Consider the following 11,379-nt stretch of genomic DNA (forward strand, 5'->3'; position numbering starts at 1 on the left):
CAAAGCCACAGTGAGATATGACTACATACTTGACAGAATGTATAAAATTGAAAGACTGACCATATCAAGTGTTGGCAAGGATGTGGAGAAACTGGAACTTGCACACACTCTGGTCTGTAAAATGTACAACCACTCTGGGAATGAGTTTCCCTGCTTCTTAAAAGGTAAACACGTACCTATTACAGAACCCAGATATTCCATTTTTGAGTATTTACCTAAAAGAAATGAAAGCCTGTGTTCACTACAAGGACTGGCACATCAATCTTCACAGCTATTATAATAGCTCCCAAATAGAAATAATCCAAATTCCCATGACCAAGGAAATAGGTAAATAGATTGTGGTATATCTACATAAGGGATTATTCCTCAACGATAAAAAATAATGAGTGGGAGGGGACACGGGTAAACCTATGACTGATTCATGTTGGTGTTTGGTAGAAACCAACACAATACTGTAAAGCAATTATCCTTCAGTTATAAATAAATTAAAAACAGTTCACTTTTAACATACTAGTATTAAACCAAAGTTAACTATGAAAAAAAATAATGAACTACTGATACACTATGCTTCATGAACAAAGCTAAACAAAAGACAGTGTATATTGTATGTTTCCATTTATACAATATTGTATAAAGTGAAAATTATAGTGACAGAAGGCACTTTGCTGGAAAAGGCAGTGTGGGGGTGGAGAGGAATGCAGGGGGTAAGGAAGGGTGAGGGGTTCCAAAGGGGCCCGAGGAAATTCATGGGGATAATGGACATGTTTATTATCCTGACTGTGGTGATGCTTTCACCATTTTATACATGTGAAAATATACTGTTTTACTTTAAATATGTACAGTCTATTGTAGGCCTATTAAACTTCAATAAAGTTTTTTTAAAAGGTCTGACTTCTAATCATAGTTGAATGATCTCAAACACGTTGCTTTTAAACTTTTTTTTTAAGTAAAAACATTTTAAATTGAACTGTGGCTGATTTACATGTTACATTAATTTCAGATGTATAGCAAAGTGATTCAATTATACATACATTCGTTCTTTTTTCAGATTTTTTTCCATAATAGATGACAAGATATTGATTTGTTCCCTGAGCTTATACAATAAGTCTTTGTTATTTATCTATTTTATACATAGCATCAAACACATTTCTTAATCTCTCTGAACCCAAGTTCCCTTGGGGATCAAATGGAGACCCTAACAACAAGCCTCTCACACCCACAGGGAGTTGTAACAGGCAAGGCCCTGTAGCAACAGCCCTTAGAGAAGCAGCAAGTATATCAGGCAGGGAGAGCATCTTGTCCTCTCTATAAAAAGTTTCATTTCCTATTGATCCTGCAGACAGGGTTCTCTCTTGAGGTCCTATCTTTTATCTTCAGCAGTCATAGGATGTGATTTTTGAAGGTAAGGTGGTTCAACCTCTTAAAACATCTTTATAAACAAAGTCAGTTGGGGAGAAATAACACACAAGGGGTTAAAAAGCAACAGCCCAGCATCTGTAGCTCTGGAGAGCACTCAGGTGGAAACTGCCCTCCCTTTGTCATCAAGGGACACAATGAATTCAAGCTATCTAGCCTTTGTGTGACCTTCCCACCCCCTACACTCACATGACAAAAATCATGAAAAGAAAATATACGAAAAAAAAAAAAAAAGACATATGCTTTGGAGTCACACCTGACTCATCACTCCCTGGGTCTGTGGCTTTGGACAGCTCACTTCCTCTCGCTGAGCCTGTTTCCTCATGTGTAGACCCATTATCCCATAGGGTGACCATGAGGAAGAAACAGGTAAAGTTCCTTGGCAGCACTTGACAGGGGGAAGACGCTCAGCGCCATGGTTTCCCCACGGTACACTAGACTGCAGAAATGCTTGAGCAGAAAGCTCCTGACCCCGGTTCGATTCCTTTTTCACTGTTCTTTGTTGCTAGCTTGCCTGGCTAGTGTATGATGGGGAAGAGGGAGTGGGCGGCAATTAGATACCAGAGGTCTTAGCTTAGTCTGGTGCTCTTGCCACTGAGCAAGGTCATTTTTTAACAAACCATCACAGATCAGAATTCATTTATCAACTAAGGGAAAAAATGGTGCCTAAAATCATATTGGTTGGGAGATCAGGACAAATTCCTCTGGACCCTACTCCAATGCTATTCATGACCAGTTCAGCCCCCACCATCTCTTTGACTACTTCACCCCTGACTCAGAACCCTTTCCAGAGCCGGTAACCCTGGGGCTGGACCCGGCAGGGTGCTGCGGGTGCATCGCTGCTGTTATGGCGGCCCTCCACCACAAGATGGCAACAACTCTCTTCTTTCAGAAGAGAAAGGGAGCAGAAGCCTTTGAAAGCCTGGAAGCAGGCACGTTTCAGATAGGATGAAAATGCATTCATTTTAAAGAGTGGTTCCCTCACTCTTAAAATGGTAAGAACAAAGCAAAGAGCATGAAAGGAGCTCTGCTAAGGCACAAGAGACGAGGGGAGAAGGGGAGACTGCAGTGGGGAGACCCGGGAGGGTTGCTTAGAAGCTGAAGGACTTGGTGTTTGCGCTTGGTCTTGTCACCTCCCATTTTGTCCATATTCTTGTCAAGCTCATGACTCCAAAACTGGGCTATACTTGGGGTCTCTGAGATCGAGGGCCTATTTGAGCCTTGACTAGACTAAAAATTCCGAATTCCTCTTCTACTCGCATGAAGATGGGAGTGTTTATCTCTTTTCCCATAATGACAAAGGCATGCTTTTTACTCTTCCCCTATGTTCGCTGCTGCTGCATATCCTCCACTTCAGACACTATCCATTGTTGCTGTTAGGCCGATGCAGGATGATGGGAGTGAATTTTAATCCCCGTCTCACCTTGGATACATCCAGCCTGAGCTGAGCGGCAATGGTCTTGCCTAGCCTCTGAGCTTCGACTCTATGTCGCCCTCTGCTGGTAGGGTGGTCATCTTCCCAGGTCCTTCACCCTCTTACTGGCTTATGAAAGGCACGTTGCGCTGTGCTCAGTCGCTCAGTCGTGTCCGACTCATTGCGACTGTGGAGACTGTAGCCCGCCAGGCTCCTCTGTCCATTGGGATTCTCCAGACAAGAATACTGGAGTGGGTTGCTATGCCCTCCTCCAGGAGATCTTCCCAATCCAAGGATCAAACCCAGGTCTCCTGCATTGCAGGAGATTTCTTTACCTTTTAGGCTACCAGGGAACTTTAATTGCTTAAAGTAATTAAACAATCTGCATTTAAATCTATCATCATCTTTCCTATTAAATTTTTAGGAAATGTACTTTAGACACATAGACAATTAATTGCAATGTAAACAGGAGGGGTTGGAGAGGATGGGCGAGAGATGATTTCCAAAGACTGAGCAGGAGTAGTTAAGTCTAGGTGGGTGCAGGAGTGGGGCTGGGATGAGGAAAGGCATTCTCCTCAGACAGCATTGAATGATGGGTGGGAGGGAGGAACAGCCAAATGCAAGCAACCCTCACAGGCAGTTCTGTTGGGTTGGAGAGTGAAATTAATTGAAAAACAGCCTCTGCAATAGGCTGCTGCTAGATATAGGGGACAGAGAAGGAATAATGGTCAGAGAGGCAGAAGCAGAAACAGAAAAGTGCATTGCCATAAACACCAAATGATTAAAGACCCCCTAAAGAGGAAGGATTCAATCGTTTCAAAACCATCAGAGAGGCCCACAAGGTAAAGATTGCAAACTCTCCACAGAGAGATGGCAATGGGGGGCGGGGGGAGGGCTGCAAAAGTCAGACTGCAGGGACTGGAGAGTGAGTAGAAGGTAAGGATGTGGAGATGGTGAGGGAAGGTTACCTCGTGGATGGCCCTGGGTGAGAAGAAAGAGAGAGATGGGGTGGAGACCCAGCAGGGCTGAACTGGATACAGCGTAATGGAAGCTTTGGGGTTTTGTTAATGCGGGAGACCTGGGTTCGATCCCTGGGTTGGGAAGATCCCCTGCAAAAGGGAAAGGCTATGCACTCCAGTATTCTGGCCTGGAGAATTCCACGGACTGTGTAGTCCATGGGGTCACAAAGAGTCGGACTCGACTGAGTGACTTTCATTTTGTTTTTTTAAGTACATATACTTTAAAAAAAAAAACAACTTAATTTTATATATTTACAGGAAGTTGCAAAAACAGTACAGAGAGGTTCCACGTATCAGTCCCCAGTTTCCCCCACAGTGACATCTTACATTACTGTAGCATGTATTTTCAAAACCGGGACACTGACATTGCTACAATAATGTATGGATGTGAGAGCTGGACTATAAAGAAAGCTGAGCGCCGAAGAATTGATGCTTTTGAACTGTGGTGTTGGAGAAGACTCTTGAGAGTCCCTTGCACTGCAAGGAGATCCAACCAGTCCATCCTAAAGGAAATAAATTCTGAATATTCACTGGAAGAACTGATGCTGAAGCTGAAACTCCAATACTTTGGCCACTTGATGTGAAGAACTGACTCATTCAAAAAGACCCTGATTCTGGGGAAGATTGAAGGCTGGAAGAGAAGGGGACAACAGAGGATGAGATGGTTGGATGGCATCACCGACTCGGTGGACATGAGTTTGAGTAAACTCTGGGAGTTGGTGATGGACAGGGAAGCCTGGTATGCTACAGTCCATGGGGTTGCAAAGAGTCAGACATGACTGAGCAACTGAACTGAACTGAACAGATCTTATTCAAATTTTAACAGTTTTATATGGATTCATGTGTGTGTATGAACAGTTCTACACAACTTTGTCATCCGCATAGATTTGTGTAACCACCACTACAGTTAAATACAGAACTATTTCATCACCACAAAGAACTCCTTCATATTGCCACAATCCCTGGTGACAAGCATCTGTTCACCATACCTATGATTTTGTCATTCTGAAGATATTATATAAATGGTACCATATAGAATGTAACATTCCAAAACCAGCTTCCTCTTTTCAGTCAGCATGATACCCTTGAGATCCATCAACACCATTGCAAGTATCAAGAGCTTGTTTCTCTTTATTACTGAGTAGTATTCCATTATATGATTATCACCACACTTAGTTTAGACATTTACTGGCTGAAAACATTTGGGTTGTTTCCAGTTTGGAGCTATTAGAAATAAAGCTGCAATGAACATCATGTAGACACTTTTGTGACGTAAGTTCACATTTCTCTGGCATATAGGCCTGGGAATGCAACTGCTGTACTATCGGGCAGGTATATGTTTAGTTTTCTATGTGTACGTATGCTAAGTTGTGTCTGGCTCTTTGCAATCCTATGGATTGTAGCCTGCCAGTATCCTCTGTCCACGGGATTCTCCAGGCAAGAATACTGGAGTGGGTTGCCATTTCCTTCTCCAGGGGATCTTTCTGACCCAGGGATCGAACCCGTAAAAGGAGTTTTTTACGTCTCCTGCATTGGCAGGAGGTTCTTTGCCACTAGTGTCACCCACCAAGCTATTTCCCAGAAGGCCATGCCACTTTACATTCCCAGGAAATTTATGGGATCTAGCTTTTCCATATAATCACCAGCATTTGGTATTGTTACTTCTTCATTTGAGCTGTTTTAACAGGTGTTCTAATAGCTGTATAGGGCTTCCCTGATGGTTCAGATGGTAAAGAGTCTGCCTGCAATGTAGGAGACCCAGGTAAAGTATGTGATAAAGGAAGCTTTTGTTGTGCTGTTTTGTTTGTGGGTTTAGCAAAGGAGAGTCTTTGACACGTTTGGGGGCTGAGGGGAAGCAGCGAGCGGAGGTGATGAACTGAGGGTGAAGGAGAAAGTAGATGAGTGGACAGTCCTAAGGGCTGGAGAAGAAGGGGTGGAGTGATGAATGAACTGTGACGGCTGTGTGCCTTATCCTTGGAGACAGGAGGACACGATGTTAGGGTGGGTGAGTGGGAAGAGATAAGTGTAAGTGAGAGGTGAGAAGTGGACTCAAGCAAGAGAGTGTCAGGAAACGAGGTTAGAGGTGGAGGCCCCGGAGGACGTTGTCACCTGGTGGGTGACAATGGGCTCTGGGGGTCAAGTTGATGCCAGTTCCCCCACTTCCCAGCTATTTGACCTTGGGCATGCTATCTAAGGACTCAGTTTCCTCATTTATAAAATGGGGAGAATAATAAATAATGGAAAGATTATGGTGAGAAGTATATGAAATTTTATGCACTTGGTGAATGTGAGTAACAATGATGATCACACAGCAAATCAGAGACCTAAACACTCCAGATAAAGTCACAGTCCAGATAGTTTGATGTTTTGGCTTATGTGTCTTTTCACTGTCTCCTGAAAGACTGACAATAACTTGAGGGTAGAGCCAGACATTTTACTTTTCTCTGTCTTCCTAGCCTCCAGCTCAGTCTCTTCCTCATAGAAGGCTCTTGGTCATGTGTATTAAATGTCCGAGTAACTGGACTGCATATGGTCAATCCTGCAACAGTTTGGGGTCCTGCTTCTCAAGTCACTTCCCTTCCTGACTCTCTGGATCGAGCTTTTTCCTCTATGCGTTTGCTACCCTTTTAAAACTAACTCATCTTGCTTTGCGGTCACTGGATGAAAGGCTCATAACTCCCTGATTTGGGTCTGTATTTCAGTTCTGGAAATGCAAAAGCAAACTATTATTTACCATTTAAGTAAAATGATCTCTTTCTGTTGGTTATAAATGTCCAAGAATTAAAAAGGAAAAGGAGACGGCAACACAGCACTGGAGGGACTTATTTAGATGACCTGTTTTTATGGCTTCTTGCATCCTGGGGGAGACTGAGTTTCAGCAAGTTGACGGTTCAGTGCCCAGAAGCTGAGTGAGTCACTCCAGACCCCAAGGGACAGAGGAAGGTCTACTGGAGCGGTGCAGCCATCTTGCCCATCTTGCTCCATCCTCAGTAGCTTCAGAGGCTCCCGTCAGAGAGGCAAAGTGGGAGGGACCTGGGCTAATGAGGCACACCTGTGTCTGGTTGCCAGTTTTTTTTTTTTTTTTTTTTTACCTTGGCCACGCCCCCAACCTTAAAAAAGAGACTGTGTTGTGAAAACACGCAACTTTTTGTCCTTTTCTCTCTCCCTCTGCCCTCTCCAATGAGATGCAGAAATGCAGCTAAAATAATACCCAGAGGTGACTGGGGAGGAACACTGACAAGATGAGTCGACAAAAGGGGCAAAACAAGGAATCTGGAAAATCTATAACCTGCGTATCACCCCCTCCTCAAATCATCCCAGTTTTGGCAATAGAGCCTTTGCACACACAGGTGGAGTTTATTATAACTTACCCCTGCGGCAAATACTCTGGGTCCCTCCTACCAAACCACTCGCTCTGACCACCAGGGGTCAGCCTAGAGCCAGGAACAGGCAGCGGACACCCCAGAGCCAAGCTCCGTTTGGTCCCCCAGGCCCTGCCCTGCCTGCCCTGGAGCTCACCCAGCCCCAACCCCGTGCATCAGCAGTGGCCTGTGGGATTCCCTTTCCGTTTGTAAGAGGAGCTGCCTGGAGTTGGGACAGGTCCCAGGCGGATTATATCATTCCCTCATGTTCATTTAAGTCTGAAAATCACTCACCTGAAGAATCGTGCAGCAGGGGTGGTGGGAGGGTCTCGGTGGGGGGAGCTTATGAAAAAGCAGATTCTTGGAACTGATTCTGGGGAGGGGGGGTGGCCCTGAGAATCTGCAGTGGGCCAACTCTAGTTCTGACGCAGGCACTGCTGGACCACACTTTGGCAGAATGCTTGAAGCTGTTGTTCTGACCCAAGCTGTTCTTACGTGGAGCCTTTGCCCCCATATCATGTCCAGGACTCCGAGAGGCAGAGGACCAGGCCCACGTCCCCTGCCACACCGGGGCTGTAGCCATCACACGTGTTGGGCTCTGGCACATCACCAGTGATGCAGCTACTCCTGGCACATTAACAAACACCCAGAGAGGGAGAAAGAAGGCAGGAGAAGAAGGACAACTGGTACTACCCAGAGCCAGAGGAAGACTGCTGCCAGCCCACCACACCCTCTCCAGATGCCCTGTGTGTCCCTCATTCCTTCTATTTCTGGGCTCTGGCTTCCTTATTTTATCCTCTTTGACATGCCTCCCTCCTCCTCACTGCTCAGCAAAAGCATCCTGGATTTAGAGGCAGCCAAGCTAGAGAGCTCAGGACAATGCTTGTTGACTTTCACCGGTGCTAAGACACAGTCTACAACATGAGCACCCTGATGCACTCACAGCTTTTCAGGGAGGATGGGAGTGAAAGGCAACATCACATACACACGTATGCTGTAAGAGGCAGCACAGATCCAGAATCAATAAAATGGAGAAAAGTATCTCTCTTGTTCTCATAATCTAATGCTGCTTTGTTCATTCAACTCGAACTCACGGAGTGCCTGCCTGCTGGGCCAAGAACCTGTTCCAGGTGCTGTGGGCGGAGGGTTGAGTGGTGCTGTTGTGATGGTGTAGAAGGCAGGTAGTCAAATAAGAATAAAAAATGAATTATGGAATCTGAGTTAGAGATAGTGACATTTGTTATTAGAGAACCAATTAGGGTTGTGTGGTAGAGATGTAACGGAGAGGCTGGTTTCAGACAGGGTGTTCAGAGGCCATTTCTGAGGAAGGGTCAATCCTAAACAAAATCAACCTGAATATTCACTGATGGACTGATTCTGAAGCTGAAGCTCCAATACTTTGACCACCTGATCCCAAAAGCCTACTCATTGGAAAAGACCCTGATGCTGGGAAAGATTGAAGGCAGAAGGAGAAGGGGGTGACAGAGGATGAGGTGGTTGGATGGCATCATCAACTCAACAGACATGAGTTTGAGCAAGCTCTGGGAGATGGTGAAGGACAGAGAAGCCTGGCGTGCTGCAGTCCACAGACGTGCAAAGAGCCAGACACAACTGAGCGACTGAGCAACAACAACATGGAACTGAGACTGATACGAAGAGAAAACAAGAAGAGCTTTCTGGGTGGAGACGGCTTTCATGTGGTTTCTACAAAGCCTGTCTGGCACCTTGGCCCATGGCTGCAGACTTTTCATCCTTTGCTGAGCTCAGCATTTATTGATCACCTTTTTCTATGCCAGGGGATGCTCATGATGCAGTTGTGAGCAAGAAAGACATGGTTTCCACCCTCAATAAATTTACAACAAGGTGCAGTTTTTAAAGATAAAGTTCAGCTGGCCCTCTATTTCTACATTTGCCATTTATCTTCTTCATCACAAGATACATATTTTAGATTGTGGACTAGGGTGGCTTTGATGGGGAGAGCTTAACGACCACAAACACTAGGACCCAGTGGTAAAACCTTCAAGAGCCTGAATACTGCACGTGGGGGCTCTGAAAAAAAAAAAAAAATCCCCACCATTCCCTACCCAACTGTGGCTCTTGGCTCTCAGCGTTCTCCTCGTATCATCCCGAACTGTGAGATCTGGGTGAGAAGAGACGGTTCCAGAGACAGAGCTCACATCTTCTGGAACTGAATCTGGTCCATACACGCATCATCATCTTTGGTGCCCCCTCCTGGTGCCGAGCAGAAACACAGCCCCCGACGGCCCCCTGCCCGCACTTCTCAGACCTTGGGGGCTGTCACAGGGAAAGAAATATTTGTTTCTGAATCTCTCAGTCGCCTTTCAGAGGTTCTCACTGAAGATGAATGATGGGAATAAAGTTGGAAACAGTCTAAAGGAGAGTTTTGCTCCTGCGCATCCCAGGAAGCAGCTGCTTCTCCTACAGCACAAATTCATACCTGACATGCTGTGAAAACCCCTGCAAAAAGCTGACATCCCCTCCTGGGTTTCAGAGATTTCCTTTCGCATCTGAACTGCTCATAAGAAAGAAAGGAGAGGAACGGCTCAAATATAGTGAGGACTGCCTTGGCCTCATGGGCAGGGCTGGTCTGGAAGGAGCTTGCACTAGGGCTCCCACGGCTGGTGAGGGGGATGAACGTGGGCATCCGCATCCTGGGCTCTACCGCTGGAGGTTCTGATCAGGTGTGGTGTGAGGCCTGGGAATACATGAATCCTTCCACAAGGCTTCCATGAGTCTTTCTGAAAGTCACTCAGGCTTGTGAACCCTTGAATTAGGGTACAAACTGACCAATAGTCCCCTAGTTAGCTCTCCTTCCATCCTGACAGCCTCCGTGTCTCCCGGCTCCCTCAGGTTCAGTCTCCCTCCGCCCCACTCTCGGTCTTTAGCCCCCAGGGGCTGAAACCTGAGTCAGCACCAGGCCAGGTGGAGCAATTGACTCGGGCCTGTTCAATGAAGGCGTTTAGTTATCAGACACCCATCTGCTGGCTGTCCTCACCAAGGAAACGGGGGCCAGATCACTTTCACTGGGCATCGGCCCCACACTTGCCAGCGTGAGTGTGGGAGGAAGGGAGATCCACCCCGCCTTCTGGTGCCTTCACTGCAAACAATTCCCATGTGACTCCCTCCAGCTCCAGAATAGCCTGCGAGCGTTGTCAAGAAAAGCCCACGTCCACAGAACAACCACCTCGCTCTCCCTCTCCTATTCTGCCTTCTGGGCTCGGCACCCATTACTCTCTTCAAATTTACAACCCAGTGCTCAAAATGAAGAGTCCTGTACTCTTTAGGGTCTCTAGGAACCCAGGGTTCTACACTGGTGACTGAAATTAGTTTTATCTTCTTTAAAAGAATTTTAAAAAAATTTAAGTAATATACATTTACATAATTTGACAGTAGAATGTGCTATTTAAAGCTTCTAAAAAAAAAAACAACACTTTTCTTTCCCTCCATAAATGCTAAATTAACACTTTCAATTCTTAAGGTGGTTTAAGAAGAAAAGTGTTTACCTTCATATTTCCACATAACATCCTTATGTGTATACTGCTTTTCCAATCAGGAATATTCTCTGTCAACTTCCTATCATGGAAGATGAGGAGAAAGTGCTTTTACATTGACTCTGTCCCACCACTGTCTCCTCCCTATAGTGACATCATAGTTTTTGTTAAATCAATATTATACAATGTTTATTTTTATGCTTATGCAAGTGTTGTTGGGCCAACTGCAAAATATTATGATACGTTTTTCTTTCATTGTTTTTCTTGGAGTTAATTTTCTTTTTTGTCTGCTCAGTTGTTCTGTATGTAGAGCAACAAACTTTCCCATATTCCTCACAGAACTATAAAGCCCCTCTCAATGTCCTGTTCTCTTTGAGGAGGTGACATTTGAACTGAGTCCTGAATAATGAGGGGGACCCAGCTGTGGGAAGATCTGAGGAAGTGTGTGCTAGGCAGGTGAAACTGCAAGAGCCAAGGCCTTGAGATGGGCGAGAGCCTGGCTTCTTTGAACAAAACAAACGGAGTGTGAGTGGCTGGAGCATGGTGAGTAAGGGTGGAGTGGTATATATGAGATGCAACTACAGAGACGGTGCAGCAGAGCCTTCTGCCATGGTGTTTTATCTTCCAGTTTTTGACTGGGCATGTGGCTGCCCAGG

This window comes from Bos grunniens, chromosome 10, assembly GCF_055505025.1.
Source record: "Bos grunniens cultivar Pamir isolate PY7600 chromosome 10, Bosgru_T2T1.0, whole genome shotgun sequence".
Classification (NCBI taxonomy): Eukaryota; Metazoa; Chordata; class Mammalia; order Artiodactyla; family Bovidae; genus Bos; species Bos grunniens.